The 20,003-nt window shown below is 41.5% G+C and overlaps 1 protein-coding gene across 4 annotated transcripts in view; it reads right to left on the bottom strand.

Annotated features, from left to right (window-relative positions):
- The window catches only part of HIC2 (HIC ZBTB transcriptional repressor 2), a 73,940-nt gene that overhangs the window by 31,004 nt on the left and 22,933 nt on the right, over positions 1–20,003 (bottom strand). For 2 of the 4 annotated variants that reach the window (XM_062590024.1, XM_062590023.1), the window contains exon 2: positions 1,754–1,823. The exons of 1 other annotated variant lie outside the window; for it this stretch is intronic. The gene's annotated coding sequence lies outside the window, so the exon portion shown is untranslated. Of the gene's footprint in view, positions 1–1,753; positions 1,826–20,003 lie in introns of those variants that run through there. One more of the 4 variants, XR_009960158.1, reaches the window with a different exon arrangement.

Genomic DNA, 20,003 nt, shown 5'->3' with positions numbered 1-20,003 from the left:
CATTCACCTAATATCTTCAGCATTTATCTTGTCATTCCAAATGCAGAACCATTATTAGTGAGCAAAGTTACAGTAAGGGAATGGGCTCTTCTTCTAAGGCACAGAATGAGTGATTATACTTTGCAGCTGGAGATTACTTCTTATCTAGGACATTTCTATAATACCACTTTCTCAACTCTTGGTTTAATTGGATAAAGGAATCAAATATTTTCATATATATAGAATATAACCACAGAGATTTGCCATTTGAAACAGCTACACATTGCTCTCTTCACATCCACCATCAACAAGTAAACATTTCAAGTGGTCACCCAGAGGAGATGGAACTGGGCAAACCTCAGTACCTAGCCAAGCTGACTCCTCAGCTAAAAATTTGAACACAATGCTGGAATCTTGGAGATGCTTCACGGTGGTTTCACTACATACATTTTTTTTCTGCAAATAAATGCTCATAAGACTTTCCAGCAAACTGGTAATTTTCCTGCTGTACTAAATTTCCTTCTCTGCTTTACCTATTTGGGAGAATTGGTAAATTAACATTTGCATGACATACTTCTTTGTGCTTGGAAAAAAGTCAAGTGAAGAGGTGAAGAAACTTGCCCCAAAGTCACAACAGCAGAGAGACCTCATCCTCGCAGCCCCACTCCCTTAATTCTTTGCCATTTTGCAACTAAACAAAAGCATAGCCAACAGGCAGTTAGATAAATCACAAACCTGCACAGCAATCTGGCTTCAACCACTTGAGCTAAAGCTGCTTCTTAGTCAGTAGCAGAATCACATCCATCTCCCCTCAGAGGCAAGCCCCAGGAGCCGCCTAGCAGGCATACACCAGTGATACACTATACCCCATGATCTATCCACGGGGTTAGGCAGAACTAGTATCCAAGGTACCTATCATGGCAGCATCTAAATGCAAGTATCAGAGCACTTTACAGACAAAAAAGGTCTTTCCCCCAGGCTGTTTAAAATTTGCATGTTCCTGTGTAGCACTGAAGACAGCAGCAATGGTGATTCATTAAGATAATGATTTAAGTAGGAGGCTTAAGAAAGTCAGGGTGGATTAACATCCAAAGGGCTGTGGTTGAGAGCTTCTCCACTCCAACCTGTCACCTTCGCTTTTAAGAGAAGGGAAGAATTCCAAAAGTCGGGAGAACTGTGAATTAACAGCAACTATATCAAATAAACTGTATTACATTAAAACACAAGAACACTATCTCTCAACAAGGTCAAGCACAAAATTTTACACTACAGGAAATATTTCTTTGGAGTTATAAACTATTGGCTTTTCCTTTCTTTTATTTAGTTTGATAGTGTAGGCTCTTCTCAAAGGTTAATTTAAATAATAATAATAAGATAACTTTTTCTCCATGCTAGAAACAGCAAGACACAGCCAACCAATTGTCTTTTCCTGCTGCTGGGTGATCAGGTGGATTTGGTAAACTGATTATTCTACACATGATACAGTAAATATATGCATAAAAAAAAGCATACTTGTCCTTTTTACACCCCAACATTTAATCAAATTGTAACCAGTTACCAGTTAACACATGCTTTCTGTCCATGACACAGGGTTAGTGCTTAGACAGTAACAGGCAGCTAAGATTTCATCGCTGCTGAGAGAGGCCTTTATACAACGAGTCTGATTTAAAACTTTCTGTTGCATTCTAGAGAAATGCACAGGCAACCAATCTGGCTGTTCAGCTCACTCACAATACTTGCAATAGGGCATCCCGGTGTGTATTGCCCCACTCACCGCTAGCTGTGCTTGGTCTGAACGTCTTCTAGGCACTCTATCCCATGCTGATTCAGTACAGAATAGCTTCCTAGAATGCAATTATAGAAAGAGTAAGGGTTTGTCTTAAAAAGGGTTTATTCCAGAACAGCTATTCCTTATTAACTATTCCCAATCACCTCTTTGTTAGGACGCTGAAGTTAAATGGGAATAGCTCTTCTGCTCAAATTTGTAACTTACCTTTATCCAAAGCCATAACCCTGTTTAAATGAGCCCTTATTTAGTACTGTATCATAAAATCATATCTATGATATGATAAAATCATATCTATGGGTGCATCAATAAAAATAGACTCACAGTTGCAGTGAAAATAGAGCTGCTCTGTGGACACAACTCAGTTTGTTGTAACTTGGGCAGATAACAGGGTCAAGAAATTTGTTTTAAAAAAATATAGTTGTTCCTGTAATGTAAGCCCTTGTCAGTACCGAATATGACATTTTGTACTTGACAGGTCTCTGAATTCTTTTTGTTCAAGCTTGGTTTATTCCTTAGGTATTTTGAGACCTTAACAGCAGGGAATTTTTGAGTTCTGTAGCTTCTTTGTTTATTAAGTTCTTAGTTTGCAAGATTTCTCATCCAAAAAGGACTGAGAAAGTACCTGGCACATCTTGGACGCTTATTGAATGCATTAAATAAATCAAACATTTTATGATAAAATTCCACTCCCCCACACCAAACAGATGTGGGTGCAAGTCAAAGACATTTGAAAAATTGCACTAAAATTGATTTTGCTCCAGTTTTCCCCAAAGGAAAAAAAACTTTCATGAGGGCTGAGACAAAAACATGGAAAATTTCAGCTATCACGAAAAACTGAAAAGAGAAATGGAGGAAAGACAGAAGCCAAAACTGATCTTGAACTTTAGAGTACCAACCTGTATTCTCTATAGTGTTCTATATTACAGGAATTCCTGGACTTGAACATAAAATTAAAGACTTTTCCTTAGGGCTCATCACACTTATAAAGCAAAATGTGAAGCAAGTTAATGCTGGAGACTTATAACCTACTTAGGGAAAATCACAGATCCATGAAGTTCTTTGGTGGATTTCAGATTCAGAGAGCAGGAAAAGATAGGACCCAATATAACAGAGGATGTCTGTCACAAATCTGGTGGGGAGTATTACTTAACACTCATGAATTCCTGCAGGACCCAAGTCTGAGAGGGAAAAAAAAAAAAAAAAAAAAATCTTGAACACCTTCAACTTGACATACATTCAAAGCCATCACATGTTGCATGTGTTATAAGGAGGAACAGGAGGAGGCTGTTAGAATACGACCTGGTTTGGCTTTGGTATACCTGACTATTAAACATCACAGCCAGTCCCTCAGCTGTGATAAGCACTATCCAATAGGTGACAGTCCTCACGGTGTATTTGGCATCTTTCCTTTCCTGGTATCTGCAGCCCATGCTTAGGGGGCAGCTCTTGCGCCCTTTTCTGCCGAAGGAGAAGGCCCTTCTCTGCAGGCCAGCCTCCTGCTGTTGTGTCACTTTACCCTACGACTCCAGGGATAAACAGCACTTTCCGCTTTGACCACTTGCATGATTTTTCATGTTAGAGGTCTGTGCCACAGGAATTGGCTTTTGGTGAGGGGCATAGGAGGGAAACTTTCTATAGGCATCGTTTAGCCACTTCCAAGGATGATACCAGTGTCTCAGAGGAACTCTCTGACAAAGACAGATGCAGAGCTGAGGATTTCAGGACAACATTCAACTGCCTGACCCACAAGACCATTTCTCATCTCCCTGCAACTCTTTATTCATACCACACCTCCCACATCCAGTGTCACACTACAAAGCTGGTTCATCCTGTACACTGAGTAAATTGGAGATCCTGTGTCAAGACCAGCAGGTGATCCAGCCTGCAATCACTTGATCACAGTGTCTGTGTAACCTTCAGCCCCTCTTTGCACATATATGATCTTAGTCAAAGTATTTAGTATTTTATAAGCAACTTTCATGGGTTCTCTTCCCCATAAGAAAGAAACTTCAGATAGGAACAGGAAAGGACAATTATAAATATACGCAAGTCAAATCAGGCAAAAAAGAAATTGAAACCACTTCCAGTCTCTATACAACAAATTCCACACTCTAGTGGTCTCTGGCACCACTTCACCATAACCCTAAAGATGTTCACCTGCTCCTACAGCAATAAGAAACAAAGTGAAACAGGAACAATGCAACTCCCACCTAGAATGACCAATATAATCCCCCAACAGCATATCACAGAGGGAAAAGCCTTATCATCTTTAAAGCGGAAGAAAAACAAACACACATGCATACACACATAGAGTAATGTAACTACTGCTGTGCACTACTTGCATCCTCCCCATTTTATATAAGCATCTAATATCAAGAGATTTATATTCAGGCCAAAAACTCCTGCTGGCAGGAGAGGAAAGTACTTTGCAGAAGAGAGGGAAAGGAAAAAAAGCCTACAGTTTCTTGGCTTGCGAACAGCAAGCTGGATGCATTCTGTGGAACTAGGCCAAAGTGTTAGTTATTATATTCAAGAGAACATCTGAATCCCAGCTCAAGGGAGCCGAGTTTGCGGCTCTCATTTATGCTGTATATCAATTGAATATCAAACCACATTTTCCGCCTTCTGAATAATAAAGCTTAATAGTTTGGGGCTCCCATATGGTCTATTGTTAAAATATTTCCAAACACTGGCTGCTGTTCTGTTTCCGAAGGAAAGATTCCTCTTCCCTCATCAAGCTTTACTTGTTTAAAAAAAGCTTGTAGCAAAAATTAAATATATTTGTCGTGTAAACGTTTCTAGAATTCTGAGGAGGACTGAAAAATGAGGGAATAAGAAAATGCAAATATATTTTGAAATTGGCTTTTTTTTTTTTTTTTTAATAAAAAAACATCACATGCGAATGTTTGTTCCAGGCAGAAGCAGCTGGTGCCACCAGGCTCTGCTGTTCAGAACAGGGGGTGCAGAAGCTTTCAGAAACCATGAGCTGCTCTAACAAAGGAGGACCACACAGACTCAAACCATTCACAAAAGGACCCAGGCCGATTATTTGACTATTACTTACAAGGAAGCTTGGCCAGTAATGTAGGCAATAAATACTGGAGAAACCTGTTCTGTGCATAACCCGGGTTTGTCTTTTCACAAGTCCTTCTCTCTAATTAGGTACTCATTCCTGGAGGGCATTGCTGATGGATGGAGTGTATCAATTTGGTATATTAAAAAAAAAAGTTAAGAAACTTGTTAATAAAAGCATCGGCAGAATAAACTCTGCAGTGTGTTAAACAGCAGTGCTTCTGCCCAGTCACATCAGAGATGAATATTCCTAGTCTTTCTACATTTTGCAGAGAAGGATTTAGTGGTGGAGAGATTATCTAACTTGCATGGGCTGCAGGCAGCCCTGCTCAGGGCCAGGACAAGAACTGCGAAAGGCCCATCTTCCAGTTCTGCGCTCACACCCCTGCTTGATGAGCACAGGAGGGCTCAGCTGCTCTCAGGGAGCAGAAGTGAAACTGCTCAGCACTGCCTAGTCCTGCACTGGTGTGAACCGTGAGGCTCCAGTTAGCCTGGCCCTTGCCCTCTCCGAGGAGGGCTTCCAGCTTTCTCAGCAGGGAGCACTCGGGGTGGCACAACCTCGCGTTTCTGCCCGTCATTCAGCAAAGCAGGAGGTGCTGTGCTAGGCACGGCCAACAGCATGGCACAGTACAAAAATGTAGCAGTTCCTAGAGCCCAGGGAGCTGGGCAGAAACATCTACTAAAAGAAATTCCTCTTCTGCTAACTCTTCTGTTCTTGCCTTTTTTGCTGCTTCACATTCCTCTCTCTTCTCCTCCCCTCCATCACCTATCTGCCCCATCATCACGTGCTCTGCTCCCATGTACAGGTCTTCGGAGTCAGTCATCCCAGGTTATACTTAACCCTAAAACTGGTTGCTCATACTTGTCAGCTGCTTCCTCACCAGAAAGGAAGAAATTCCAGTATTTCAACATTTGCTCTCATCCCAAATCGGGGAGAAAACCTGAAATTAAAGACTCTTCGTAGACGGAAGTTCACAAGTTAAAAAAAAAAAATCTATTCATGAACATCAATGTATTTTGTCTCATTTGAAATAGAATATTTTGACATTACTGAAACCAAAGTTGGTTCATTTTGGTTTGGTGATCTGACACAAGAAGTTTTGTTCTTAGTCAGTACACTTTTGAACTGCTGTTATTCCCACACTGGTGCATTGCTTCATAGGCACTGCAGCTTGGCAGCCTGATAACCCTGTTCTCACTCCTGGATCAGTCTTTCTGGCTGGAAGACAATTCCCATAGCACACACAGAGGTGCCCCACGGTGCAGTTTGGTCTCGGGGAGATCTATAATGCAGTGCCAGAAGTCCAAGGCCCTCAGGGCATCTGGCAGAAGAGAACAGGCAGGCCAAAGGACAGCTCTCAGAGCCGTAGCGAGCAGCAGCACCCTGCTGCAAATGCAACAGTGTTTTGAACCGTTTCGGAATGAAATGGTTTAGACCAGTTGAAATAAATAAATAAAAAGCCAAACACAGAAGTATTCCCATTCAAGCAGCCTGAACAAGTCAACATAATATTTCTGGTCAAAAAGGATAATTCATTAATTTTACAGGGGAAAAGAAACGAAAAACTAGGATTTTCTAGAAAAAAGTTTCTATTTTAAAGAAATTATATTTTTGCCTGAAAAAGCCTCTCCAAAGAGGATCTTAAACTAGGCTCATACTGACCCCAGTGGCACCTTCCTACAGGCAGTCTTACAAAATGTCTTAAAAAGTAACTGGTGAATGAAGCTCACTCTTACAGAAATTTCCCCAATAGGGAACTTGAATTATAGCAATATCAGCACCCCTTTTCCTCCTACACAGCTCTTGCTGTGACCCAAGGACTGCAGGACTGAGGTCATCAGCAGAGTATAACGTCTAAGTTAGAGAGAGCCCAACAAGTCCTTAAGTTGAGGTTTTGCAACAGATTTCTGTGTGTTACTTGTAGTTGAGCCACAGATACGGCTTTTACGTTAGCTGGGTAGGAACCCACACTGGTGGAGTAGCTGAAGGCTCTGAGCTCTGCCCAGATGTTAGGGCTGATGCCAACTCTTCAGTTGAGGGGATTCTATGTGAGGATTAGTATATTTTCACAAAAAGCTATTTTACTAGCTCTCCTGTAGACTGCATAATGCTCATGTTGTAATGCATGTTCTTACATCTAAGCTTAGGCATCCGAGAGAAGGTAGAATGTATATGCATAAAAGAAAAGAAGAAGAAAAAAAGAAAAAAAATGAAGAAAAAAGAAAAAAAAGGAAAAAATGGAAAAAGAAAGAAGGAAAAAAGAAAAAATAAAGAAGAAAAAAAAGAAGGAAAAAATGAAAAAAAAAGAAGGAAAAAAAAAGAAGAAAATAGAGACGAAAAAAGACACTTAGCCTGTAGTTTCAGTGTTGCAATTTGAGGTAAACCTCTCTTTTTAAATTGCTTAACCTTGTGACTGTTTCATAGTTATAAGGAATCATAACCAGAGAAAGATTTAGCCTAACAGTGATCTGCTCTCAAAGACATTAATCTATCACATCTAATAGAAGGGGAATAAGGAGACAAACCATTTCTCTGAGTAATTCAAACATATGTGTATGGTTTTGGTGGGAACTTAAAGTGTAAGCTGGCCCTTTAACGGGGTAAATTTGGCAATGCTGCACACCCAAGGACTCTGTTTACCAGTCAGCGTGAAAAATCTCTGCGTGATTTCTTTGTGTTTGAAAACTTGAATTCTTTATGATCCTATCTCAGTGCTTTTATGGCTGACACATCGAACCGGCTTGCCACCCACTTTCTCATCCCCTTCACACCAGTAAGATTGAGTCCTCGTTTTGTTTGCAATTTTTACACCCTCTCAGAAAAGATCTTTACTTTTAGGGGATCAGCAGAAGATAATGACGTGCTTTGAGCCAATGTTTCAAAACTTAGTTTTCTCTCAGTATTTCAAATATGAGTTAGTTTGAGCTTCTGGTAGTTTCTTTCTTACCCCATGAAGCACACCAATGTGTTCAGATTAGTTTCTCTTCTCTTTCCTTCTCCATGCCTTATATGGGAAAGAAAGAAGCTAAGGTTTATTTTCTCTCCTTCCTTATTCTCCCAAACCTTAATCTCCATCTTCTCTTTCCCAGAGAACCTTTCCTAGGTTAATCATTTGAGTTCTCTCCCTCTTTCTCTTAAGCCCTGTGTTTTTCCAGACTCAGTGAAAAGCGTTTCTGGATCGCTTTGCTCTGGGTTCCTTCCTGTCCTCCAGGGAAGCAACAAATGGCTTCTGGGACACTTTGCTCTGTTTCCTCTCTTGGAGAGGAGCCAAAGCTTACTCAACTCTTTTCCTCAGGTCTGCCACTCAGCCCACTAACCTATCCCCACTTTCCACCCACACTGAACACGCTGCAAAGTTTCCAAACTTGTCTGAAGAGCTTAACTCTACATTCAGCTTGTTGTCCTGTAAGAGACCAGACGTGAAACCAATACTGATGCTGAAGAGTTCTCATGATATCTCAAAGCAGGTGAAGATCATTATTGTCAGATTCCTAGCGTGCAACAAGACTGATTTGGAGCATTGAGAGATACAGGGCCACGAGAGACCAAACTCATGTGCAGTTGCAATCCAAGAGAGCGTACTGAATTCAAAGGGGCACTAAACTTAGACACTGGTTTTCCAGACTAGTCAGGGGAGTCTTGGTACTGGAGGACTTGAGGGTAATCCCCAGAGTATCCTTCAGCACACTCACAGAGAGCAAACGTCTCTTCACATAGTGAAGTGTGCCAGCCATGGAGCACATCTGTTAACATGGAACCCAACTCCCTTCCCCTCCCTATTTTTGATATTATTACAGAGCAGGATGAGCGTTTAGTTTCGGTCTACAACAGTGAGAGACCACAGCACTGTGCAATAACAGGAAAAGGAAAGAATGAAGAAAAAAGGAAAATCCAGGTGGTAGACACTTACTGCTGTGGCCACTGCACAAAATGAAGGCTTGAGTGCACATTTTTGCCTGATTGCATAGCTGTCTCTGCTACCCATCTAATCTGCTTAGAAAACTGGTTTTGAAGGATATGGCTCAGACATACCACTTGCATGGAAGGGGGGGGGGAGAAGCAATGAGGGGAAAAAAAGTGCTGCAGCTGCAAAAGATAAAATAGAGACAACTAATTTTCTCAGAGGTTGCAACACAACCTCTCCCCTCCTCCACCTACAGTCACTGCACTGGCAGGATAAGCTGGAGATTCTCCAGCGTAAGCAAGAAGGCACAATAAGGTGTGCAGGCCCTTCTCCACCCTGATACCCACAGCCCTTGGGGGTACCGCAGACAGCAAGGGCTGACAGCCCAGCCACTCAAAGGGAGGTGGTGACATTCCTCCGCCTGCTCATTTCAATTGCGTTACCATTTTTTTTTAAGAGGGGGATGTGAGAAATGCACATTGCTAGATGTTATGCCGAGACAATAATAAGTGTAGGGGAGCTGCAGACTCCTGTTGTACCAATTGGTGGCTGAGTTCTGAACTTTCATTGTGTGATCCAATTTCTCCTGTCATCCAAGCCATTTTGCAAACTCCAAACATACGTTCATTTAAGCCATGTGTCCCGAAATTTAAACAGCTGAAGGGGATGGGAGGGGTAGGGAGAGAGAAGAACCACTGGATTTCTGGTGACAGTGTCTAAAATACACATTTGCACAAGGAAGTCTCACTTTAGATACTCACTTAGCAAAACTACAGCTGCTGACAGGCAAGAGGTACAGTTTCAAGTGACCACCAGACATAAAATAGGCCAAATAAATTACTGCAGTCTAAAGGGAGTGGGTGTGTGCACTCCCAGGAACGTAACAGAGATAACAGTTGGATTACCACTAGGTGACCCAACGTCAAGATTAGCAGATCCAATTCTGCTTTCAGTTGCACCGTAGCAGTCAGATTACCTAAGACCTAGCAGAAGCAAAACTGAAATCAGAGTCCACTCGGAGTGTCAGAGAGGCAGCTGCGTTATTTTTAATACCTAAAATTTCAAGCCAGTTTGCTTTGTTTCAAGAGTTTAAGCTGTCTTTGGCAGAAGGGCTAACAGTCTTTGCCAGCTGCCACGTGATCTGTAAGGATGTTTTTCTAAGTGAAATTGGGCTTTTTTGGTGTGGCAGTGGGGGAGAGGAGGTGAGGGTTGTTGGTGGTAAAGACAAAGAGCATTATAAGTACATGGGCATTTTTCGTCCCTCAGCTCAAAGGTGTATTTTCCTTTATTTCCACTCCCTGTTCACGTATATTCTTGCCCTCCTGTGTGTTCTCCTACACATAGGCCCATCTATCCTTTGAAAGTATCAAGAATGCCAGTTATGGTCTTTGTGGGGTCTTTGAGGATGCATTGTGCAAGTGCTCACTCTCTGACTGAAGTCAAATGCAAGGGGTTTTTTTTATATGTATATAAATAATTTTTAAGCTTTCCAAAAATATTAATTGCTTACGGAAATTAAACATCTGCTAACAATGAAATCCCCATACAAATGAGAAGATAATTTCAGTCTGACTAAAATGCTTTCCCTTGTTAATTGCTAAGAATATCATATTCTTGTCTTTTGCTATGGTAATTTCATTAGTTCTCCAATTATCAAAATATTTCAGGTCTTTCTCTTTCATGACATAAACAAAAAAGTCCAATTCCCATCTCCAAGTCCACGTTCAGGGTCCTGCAAAAGCAAGTGAGAAAGCGACCGATGTGACTCGCCAGCAAAAATTCTCAGGGCAGGGATCGGCTCTGTGGATCGAGGTGCCTGCTTGTGCACCTCCTCTCACTCCATTGCCCACAGCTCCCCAGGAGTCTGCTGAAATTTCACAAGTTTATACTACAGACCACAGATGACTGTGGCAAGTAGGTACTGCAAGTGTAAAGAGGAGCCAAAGTGCTGCTAATGTGAGAATGCTCAGAATAGCTGATGCCAGGGGGAGTGAAGGGGGCACCAGCTGAATTTACAGCACAGTGAAGCAAGTCAGTTGGGTAAAAGCCCCCATATGGTTGCTTGGGAACATAAGAGCTAAAAGGGTTTTCACTGTTTAGAGAACTGCAGATCTCCTCCAGCTTCTTATCTCACTCTGTGCAACTTGGTGCAGATACATGAAAAAAATCTAAAAAACCTACAGTATTTTATTAGGCAGGAGAAGCAACTAGTCCTTTGTGTGAATATGTTTTTCTGCAGTCAGGAGTCTCAAAACACTTAGCTACAGTACTTGCACTCTATCCACTTAAGGGATGAAAGGCCAGGCCTAACTCACTCAAGGTCAAATAGCAAGTTCAGGAGCAGAAGATGATCTAGGACTCAGTTACATCCAAATCCAACAGTTCTACCCATTATATTGGAGAGACGTTAAACGTTCTCGTGGCATCAAAAGTGACTAATGCCTTCCTAGGTCAGCCAGTGATAGAGAAGCAGGAATTCACCCATCTCCTTCCTCTGCTCCCCACCCCTTTATTCTTATTCCAATATTGTTCTAAAGCCCAAGTGATGAGATTTGCCTAATCAGCAATTAAATAGTTAATGCTTACATTACAGCACATGGAACAGGAGTTGCTGCAGGGAAGGTATGCAGCGGGAAGGACAAGAAAAGAAAGACAGCAATGAGGAAAAAGCAGGCATAGAAACAATCCTGAAGAAAGCAGTTTTCCCACTAAAAGGAGTGATTAGTTGACTAGACAACGTAACCCTTAAGACTTTGTCTAGACTAGGATAAAAAGGTATATTGCTGAACATGTTTGAGAGGCATCATGTAGACAAGGCTCACGGCCTTTGAGCATGGGTAAGAGTTAGAGACTAATTAGGATGTGTTCGCTAACACGTCCTGATGTTCCACTTTTAAGTCCTTGCCCAAGAACTCAAGGCTATGCAAAGCAAAGGTCTCTGATGTTGTCCTAATGATTGTACGAGCAGAGCTACGACACAATGCAAAGAAATCAGAACACCAAGCAATAGCTAAAGCCTTACATCCAGTATTTTTCATACACTCCATGAGTCTCTTTGAACATTTGCATTTTGAGATATTCACCAACATTTTACCAGACAACCTGCTATGACATTTCTCTCTCTAAGACAATCTTCTGAAAGCTCCAAATGCCAATGGGAAAAGAGATCACACAGTAATAGCCTACACTCCTGTGAAACTTCTCCTTTTGCTTCAGTGTTTGCTCAAGCAGATTTGGGAAGGAGGGGGTGGGGGAAAGAAGAGAGGCCTTAGAAAAGTGTGCCCAGGGCCTTAGCAACACCATCATTCTGACAAACCATTACCAGATTTGTAATTAAAATCAAGTCCCACCTCAGCAGGGCAGCCAGATGCATCCAGGGAGAACTTGTTTAGAGAGTTGTTACAATAAATACCAGGAGAATTACGAATGTTGTAGCTTCTTCTTAACCCTTCCAGCAGTATTTCAGGAACCGCCTGTCAGTTTGAAAGACTGATCGTTTTTCTCTCAGCTTGTTGTAGGCTCTAGGTGTGCCCCTAACCAAATAGGCTTACCACTTAAAAGCTTAATTGCACCTGTGGCTTAAACCTTATCCCAGACAGTATTTGGGAGCATTTGGATTTGGGCGTTTCAGGTGTGGGACTGGGGCCTGCATTCACAAACAGAGCTAGACAAGTCAGAATAGAAGCCCCTGGTAAAAGCAGTTCTGTGCACCAGAGAGCAGAGGATGGGGAAGAAAGAAGTGCTTGTTCCATTTTGATCACATTTATCTGTATTTGCATTTCCACAGTGGGGTTTGAGTAATGTCCACCTCCTTGTTTGTGACCGAGGGCAGGTTTCACAGTCTCGGATTTCTTTTCCACAACAAAAAAGATCAAAGTTTGAGCCACTTGTGCAACTTGGGTGTTTACAGTGAGCTGGTCTAATCGCATGGCAAGCCCTCCCTGCCGTTATCAGTCTCGCACTCCACCGAGCTCCTTCATTCCATATGCACCAGGAAGGATCAAGAGGAGAGAGCCTACATCTGACCTGGATTACAACCCATCATCTCTTCTGTCTACTCTTACACTGGAACTAAAATACAGCATGCTAGGGAAGGGTTTAACACATTCAAGTAAAGAGTCATTCAGGCTCTTTTCGTTGGGGTGACCAGTTACTCCCAGGTTGTACTTTTAAAGAGGCTTTCTGAAAAGCAACCAAATGCAATGCAAAATTATAATAATAATAATAATAATAATAAAGCAAAAGAGAAGGCTCCTTTCACTCAGCTGTTCAGTATTTTCTAGGCAGTACAGGCACATAGTGCACTTTCTTTCCAAAGGAAACCTGTGCTGCGTTTTCAAAAGTTATTTGAGAAGGAAAGATAAATAAATAAGGTATAATATGAGTCCATGCTCACAGCAATCAGAATATAAAAGGTCCTCATTCCTAGTCTCATTCTGTCTTCACGCAAGGACACAAACTATCTGGGTCTCAGTTTTGCAAGCTATAAAATGGAGCTAAATTTTAGGAGGTTGTGAAATTGCTTTAATTAATAATTGTGAAGTGCACATCTTCAGATGGAAGGCATCATATAAATATTAATGAGCTCTGACTACTGGCAGTACGCGTGTCTCTTAGGAATCACAAGCACCATGGATGGATCAAAGAGGGCATGTAGCTCCAAGAGACAGAGTGGTGGGAGTTGGCTCTGTGTTTAACAATTTTTTAAAGTAGATCCTCAAGACTGCTCTGGATATTCCCTATCAAGTTACAGCAGCTTTCAATTAAAAATACATTTTATCCTTAGGCAAAATTCCACAGTGTACCTTTTAATATTAGTAGGGCACATTTTCACTTATGTAGATCTTTATTTTACACACATGCATTAATAGATCTTTGTAAATAGGGGTCAAACCAACTGGGAAATAGGGATTTTCACTTTGTTCTGATCTAAATAAATACCCTTCCCTAGTTACATCACTGAACAACTTCCTGCTCTGCTGCCTGCGATGCAGTGGCAAGAAGCGGGATGAGGATGTGGCAGCTGTTTGCTTCGCAATGTTGATAGGGCATATATTAATCTGACAAGACTTCAGACATGGACTAGACCTTTGAATGAACACGGCAGAAAGCTCTGTTTGGTAAAGACACTGCTCCTGTTTTCCTAAGCTATCATCTCCCAAGCATGAGAAGCACAAAACATGGCTACAAACAGACTTAAGAGAGGTCCAAGCCCTTAACCATAGCCTCAGGAAAGCCGGGTGGCCGTGGGCCAAAAATACAATATACAAAATCAAGTAGCATAAGTATATTTGGGGTGCTTGTGATTGTGTCACCGGGCTGCTCAGGGGGAGTACAGCAAAGAGATGGCGTTAAGAATCCTTAATGCTCCTTTGGCAAAACAGGGAGAAATTTGGAAGATGCTCGGTACAGACATCTTGATAGCCAGAAAAATGAATTCACTCTTAGGATGCCAGTAAAGTCTGAAGGCTCACGACATGTGGCAAGTGGTGGCAGGGATAGCCAAAACTACAGTCTAATAACTTGTATCTACTTGCTGCGCTCGGTGCTGAAAGATAAGATAGAAAACATGAATGTGTTTTGACACTAAGTAATGTGAATCCTGGCTACAATACCAGTCATTTTGAGACAAGGAATCATGAACCCAAACCAGTGAGACTGGAAGTCAATTTTTTCCCCTCAGCCACACGAGGGAATTTTATAATTCTCTATGAATAATGCTTTTATAGAAAACCCAGGCATCAGATCTAGGAAATACTTCTCCACAAACTCTAGCTCAAAGGAATTGCTTTGGAAAAGCTCATACCACCTCTTGTTTCCAGAATTAATTAGCACTTGTCACTTGTTCCTCTCTGTGTAAAATCAGGAATCCTCCCCCAAAAGAGGTGCACAACCAAATTGTTAAAAGATGTACATATGCCTCAAGCAAACAGGCTTCTTTGTAGTATTGCTAAGATTCTCTCTGGTCATCCCCATAGAAAAACACTCAGTTGGAAAGGAATCAGACTGGGAGATTAGAGTAACCAATACTTTTCCAGGTACAAGGAGCACAGGACAGGTCAATAGGCATGCTCATGTATTAGCATCAGGGAGAAATCTCTCTCCATCTGGATGACTTATCAAGTTCAGCATCAGATTTTATACAGAATGAAATATTTGAAGTATCATAGTTTTCTCTTCTTGAATTTTAAAGATTTGCAGTGTATTTTTCATTCTAATATGCTTTGTTTCTTCTTATTCCATCCAGACATTTATACAATATACATTGGAGTATTTCACTTCCCCTCCATGTGACTAGCTACATGCACTGAGAGAAAGTAAATCCAGGTAAGACCTACTATCAGTTATATCTGGGTGCAACTGAAGTTTGATCAGCAATGAAGGTCAACATACTGTTCTGTATTTTCTGTCCACAAAAATGTTACACAGTTCACTTAGTGAAAGAATTAAAAAAAAATACCCTAGCCTCCCATGTGGTTCTTGGGCACAGAAACATTGTAATAGGTTGCCTGCCACAGTATTTAATGCTGGTTTACAATGGTTTAAAAACAGAAATCCAAACCCAAGTGTTCAATTACAGCCATGTCCAGCATAGCCTAACTGTAGCATAGCATAAACTATGTAGGATGCTAAACTCTATTTCTTAAGCTAGGAGGAGCCTATCTGACAGCTAGCCATGACTGCTTGCTCTGAACACAGCCTGGAACCTGCTAAGCAAGAAAGGATTAGGCCAAGAAGCCTTGGCTCTGGTTCCCCAGGCAGAACACTGCTTTGCAGGCCCATCAAAAGAGTCCGGAGACTATTTGTGTCAGCTCCCAAATCCACAAACCACAACTAGCCCTCCTTCTGCAGCACTTGTATGCTGCTCCTCACAAAGCCAGAGCAAGATCTTTTGGCATCCAGATCACCTTTTCTGGGGCCCACCCATCACTTTCGATCTCTTTCCTCTCCTTATCACAGACTTGCAGTCCCTCTTCCTGGGTAGCAGCAGAAACTGGGGCATATTTGCCTCCACATTTGGCACCCTTTTTCTCCCCATCACCCCGTCCATCTCTCCTCTCTCCCTACCTTCCTGTAGCAATCCAGGGGGTGAGTATCTTTTTGTGGTAGTAGCAGAAAGTGTCCAACATACACAACTGAAAAAGGAAAAGTGGAGTAAAATTTCAAAAAGAGAAAAGACTGAAATAATCTATATGTACCCCTGACCCAGAGCGTAGCTTACCTGCCCTTGCTGGGTTCTCTGGTACTAAGAGGGGGTAATGCCAAGAGAGGCACATCTAGGAAATGTAAAACTAGCAGCTCTGTCAATCTGAAACAGAATGGGAATTCAGGGTGCAATTGGCATTTCAGGTTTAACTTTAAAATAAACAAAGCAAAACAACATTGTAACGAACAAACAGCTTCTGGGCAGCTCAGACTTGTCCTACACTTTCAAGCCAGTCATTTGCCATAAATACACATCATTTTAAACATGAGAAAGGGGGAGAGGAGACAAAGCCAACTGAGTCAACTGCTTACTGTCTTTCTGATTCAGAGTCCTCAACAGATGTAAGACAGAAAATTATTCTGTGAAAAAGTTCCTTTTTATATATTTGGGACAGCCCCCAAAATTTTTACCAGAGGGGAAGAAGAAGAGGACAAGAACTGAACTGCGAACTTGTCTGCACCCTATCAGGAATTCACCGATTTTTCACCTCCCACAGGTATCATTAGCATGCTACTGAGAGCAGGAAAAAAAAAAAAAAAAAAAAAAAAAAAAGAGCAGCTGAGATCAAACACAAGCTAGTAACAAAGCTCTTCCTCTTGTCTTCCTGCAATGGGCCAGAATTTCTGGCTACAGCTAGTCTTTTCCTGCAAGGCTGGGTTAGTTCAGAGTCCCTTTTAAAAGAAGTGCCACACTACAAACGTGCTACAGCTGCGACACAGAAAGTGCAGAAGGCAGGAAGTCTGACGTTCGCACCAACATCGGCCCCTTCACTCACACCTCTTTTCAAATAGCTTTCGCACATGGAGCCCACATTTTCACATTCTCAGAACCAGCTTTATCTATCATATTGCAAGTTTAAAAGAATTTTTTTAATTGTATGAGTCCCTCTTTCCAAATTCAGAGACTCACTCCACTGAGACCTTTAAATTAAAGTTTTTATAAACTGTTCTTCTCTCTGATTTTTTCAGTAATTTGCTACATTCCCTTTTAAGCAATCTACATAATTTTAAAAAACTAAAATACAGATTGAAACACCATACCAACTGTTGTCACAGTCCAAAAATGTCCGGATTTTCAAACTTAAGTCCACCCCTGTATGAAAGGGCCACACACATGTAGATGTCAATCAGACTGTGTGGCAAAACAGAGGAACCCAGGCTGAGATTTCAGAATGGCACAGACTTTCCTGGACAGAAAGAAAGTGCCAGTCCTCACCCATCTGGAATAATTTCTGTGTTTTAATGTGAACTTCTGGAATTTAACTTCAAGAAGCTAAGTGCTAGGAACATCCTAGTTTGATTTCTGCATCTCCTGCTTTGCATTGTTAGTGATACAAGCAGGAAGAGAGGGAAATAAAGAAAAACACATTATATAAAAGAATAGACCATAATTATACCTAATGTTATCATTGTGACTGTTTTTGCAGGCAACTAGAGAGGTCTGTTCTGTCTCCAGACATTCTGTATCCATTTTTACTCCATTCTGTTAAAGAAACATTATCTCCATTCCCTTCCCCTCAGCACTAGGTTTAAAATAAAAGAACATTCTAAGTATTTGTGGAAAATGGCAAACAAGTGGGTAGTAAAGCCTGGAGATTGCTTGGCAGTAGAACACCATATGCAGAAATTAGCCAGGGCAAGTAACTAAGTGAGGACAACAAACCCCTGCATTTTACAGCATTTGGGCACTCAGCAAAAGGCTGATGATTGAGTGGAAAGCGCCAACCCCACATGATACTGCAAGGGCTCAAGTACTATTTTGAATTAGGTAAACTAATATCTCCTGTACCTGTTCCAAACGACATATTAATACATGGCCTCTGTTTCTGCAAAGTCTGCTGGCTGCCCTCTTCGAAGGAGCATCTATCTTACAGAAGATTTTGCATTTTCTCTTGGTGTCTGAACAAGGATCCCAAACAAGTGGCAGGGGCATACAGTTTTGGAAGCCCTTGCATGTTTATCTTTACTGATAAGCCTGCAATCTTTGCTGCAAGCACATCAGCTTGTCTGCAGCAAAACCTTATTCCAGTCAATGCCGTCTTTTGGAACAGGCTTCCTCAGAACTGGGCAATTCATTTAACCCCTTAGTGGTTAATCTAAAATGACTCTGGTGTCGAAGACAACTTCTTTTCCCCACTCAATAAGATGCATCGTGTTTTCACACAGTGGTAAAAAAAACAAGCAAGTAAGCCAGCCCAGCTTTGAGTCAGCAGCAGTGCAAATTATATATTTACACAGATACTATCAGGAAAATTCACCCTAGGAGAGCCTCATCTTCTCAAATGGCCTCTGGTTCTGTGCAGGGGACAATACTTTTAAATACTTTTAAAATAAAGGGATGCAGGTATCTAGATTGCAGGTTGAATGTACGAAAATTCATTAGGAGGACTTGCTGAAGTTATTGTCTAATTAATTGGACACTGTCAGCAGGACCTATTTGGATTCTTAGAACTGCAGAATCAACCATAATTCTAAGACATCCCATATTTTTCTAGTAGGTTAAATTAATCTGCTCATATAGCTTTGTTAATACTTGATTTTTCGGTTATCACACATCCCCATGGATGCTAAGGGCAAATATCCAGTAAGTCACTAGGGATCTCCCAAAGCTGGCGTGCCAGGAGCTTGGATAACCTGAAAACTACAAACAAGTGGCTTTTCTCTGACAGCAGGTTCCACTTATTTCCTCCCACTTGCTCTTTCCCCATCTTCTTCCTACACCCCTGAGTCAACCTTCATCAGGCAAGTTTCAGTTAAGCATGTGCTTTGCCAGAGGTGTTTTTAAATTATGTTTTTAAAAGCTTATTTATAGTACACACGCACAGTGCTTGATGCTCTCAGGGCTTTTGGACACTTCAGCATTTCGGGCATGACTTTGCCAGGTGGAAGGAACATGAATTCATCAACCACTTCCCCTGTGTTTGCCTGCCTCTGTACTCCAACCCTTGGAAGGAAGGAAAGTAATTCTTTTTCTCTATTATCTCCTTCCTCATTGTTCATTACATCCAAGATCAATCTACTGGAAATTCCAACTGAAAAGCTTCAGAGCAAGCCAGCTGGTCCTCCCAGCTGATCCTTTGGCAGAACCAGCAGCCAGTTGGACAATGCGACGATTCTGTGAACAATTTCCCATTAGGGCAGGAGTCAGAAAACTGTGCAATAAACAGAACTGGGTGAAACTTGCCAGTCAAAGTTCACATGGTCCGGCACTCTTTGCATCTGGCAAGCCAACAAGTTTCATTAAGCAACGTTTGTCCTAAATGGATATATTCGCCTCATGTAACCAGTTTCTCCTTTCATAAGGAAAATGTAACATTGACCACAAGATTGTTTCCAAGCGGAAAAGCACTATGTCCAGAAGCGAATCTCTGAGCTCAAGTTCTGATCCAGAAAAATAGCTGTGCTGATGGTTTGGCTTTCTCATCTAAATGCAACGTGAGTTGGGTTTTACTGCATAAACCTTTGCTAGTATAGAGAAGTGCCACTTTCTGCGTCCTGCTCTTTATCTGGCCTGTACAGTGAACCTCCACTAGACAAGCCATTCAGAATGAAAAGGGTATGTTCATAGCTCTTTTTAAAACGAGTTTGACTTTCCCTGTTCTGAAATGATCAAAGTTACTAAAATATTGTTTCCTCAGCAGCACAGCAAATAAAAACAGAGCAAGTATTCAGAGCAGTGGCTCAGAAACCTCAATATCAGGAGGTAGCACAGAAGCATTCTGGGAGGAGGAGAAGAAAAGGATGTGGTGGAGCTTGCTAATGCCCAGAAACGCTCACTGAAAAAGCTAGATGCACGCCAGAATGCCGTAGGATAGGGCTGAGTCCATTGCTCTTTCCACGAGAGCAGCGCTTTCTTAATAAAGAGGTCTTTACACATAGTATTTGGGAAACTTAATTCGGATTAACTAAAGCTGTGAATTTTAAAGTGAATTAGCTAAACCACATTATATCTCCGTACAGATACACTCATTCAGTATGAAAAGAAACTTTAATTTAGTTTATCTCACTTTACTGATTAAGAACATTTTTATTCTAAATAAGAGTGCCCATGC

Source organism: Rhea pennata, chromosome 17 (genome assembly GCF_028389875.1).
Source record: "Rhea pennata isolate bPtePen1 chromosome 17, bPtePen1.pri, whole genome shotgun sequence".
Taxonomy (NCBI): domain Eukaryota; kingdom Metazoa; phylum Chordata; class Aves; order Rheiformes; family Rheidae; genus Rhea; species Rhea pennata.
Note: the sequence above shows the minus strand (reverse complement) of the source record. Positions and strands in the feature narration are given on the sequence as shown.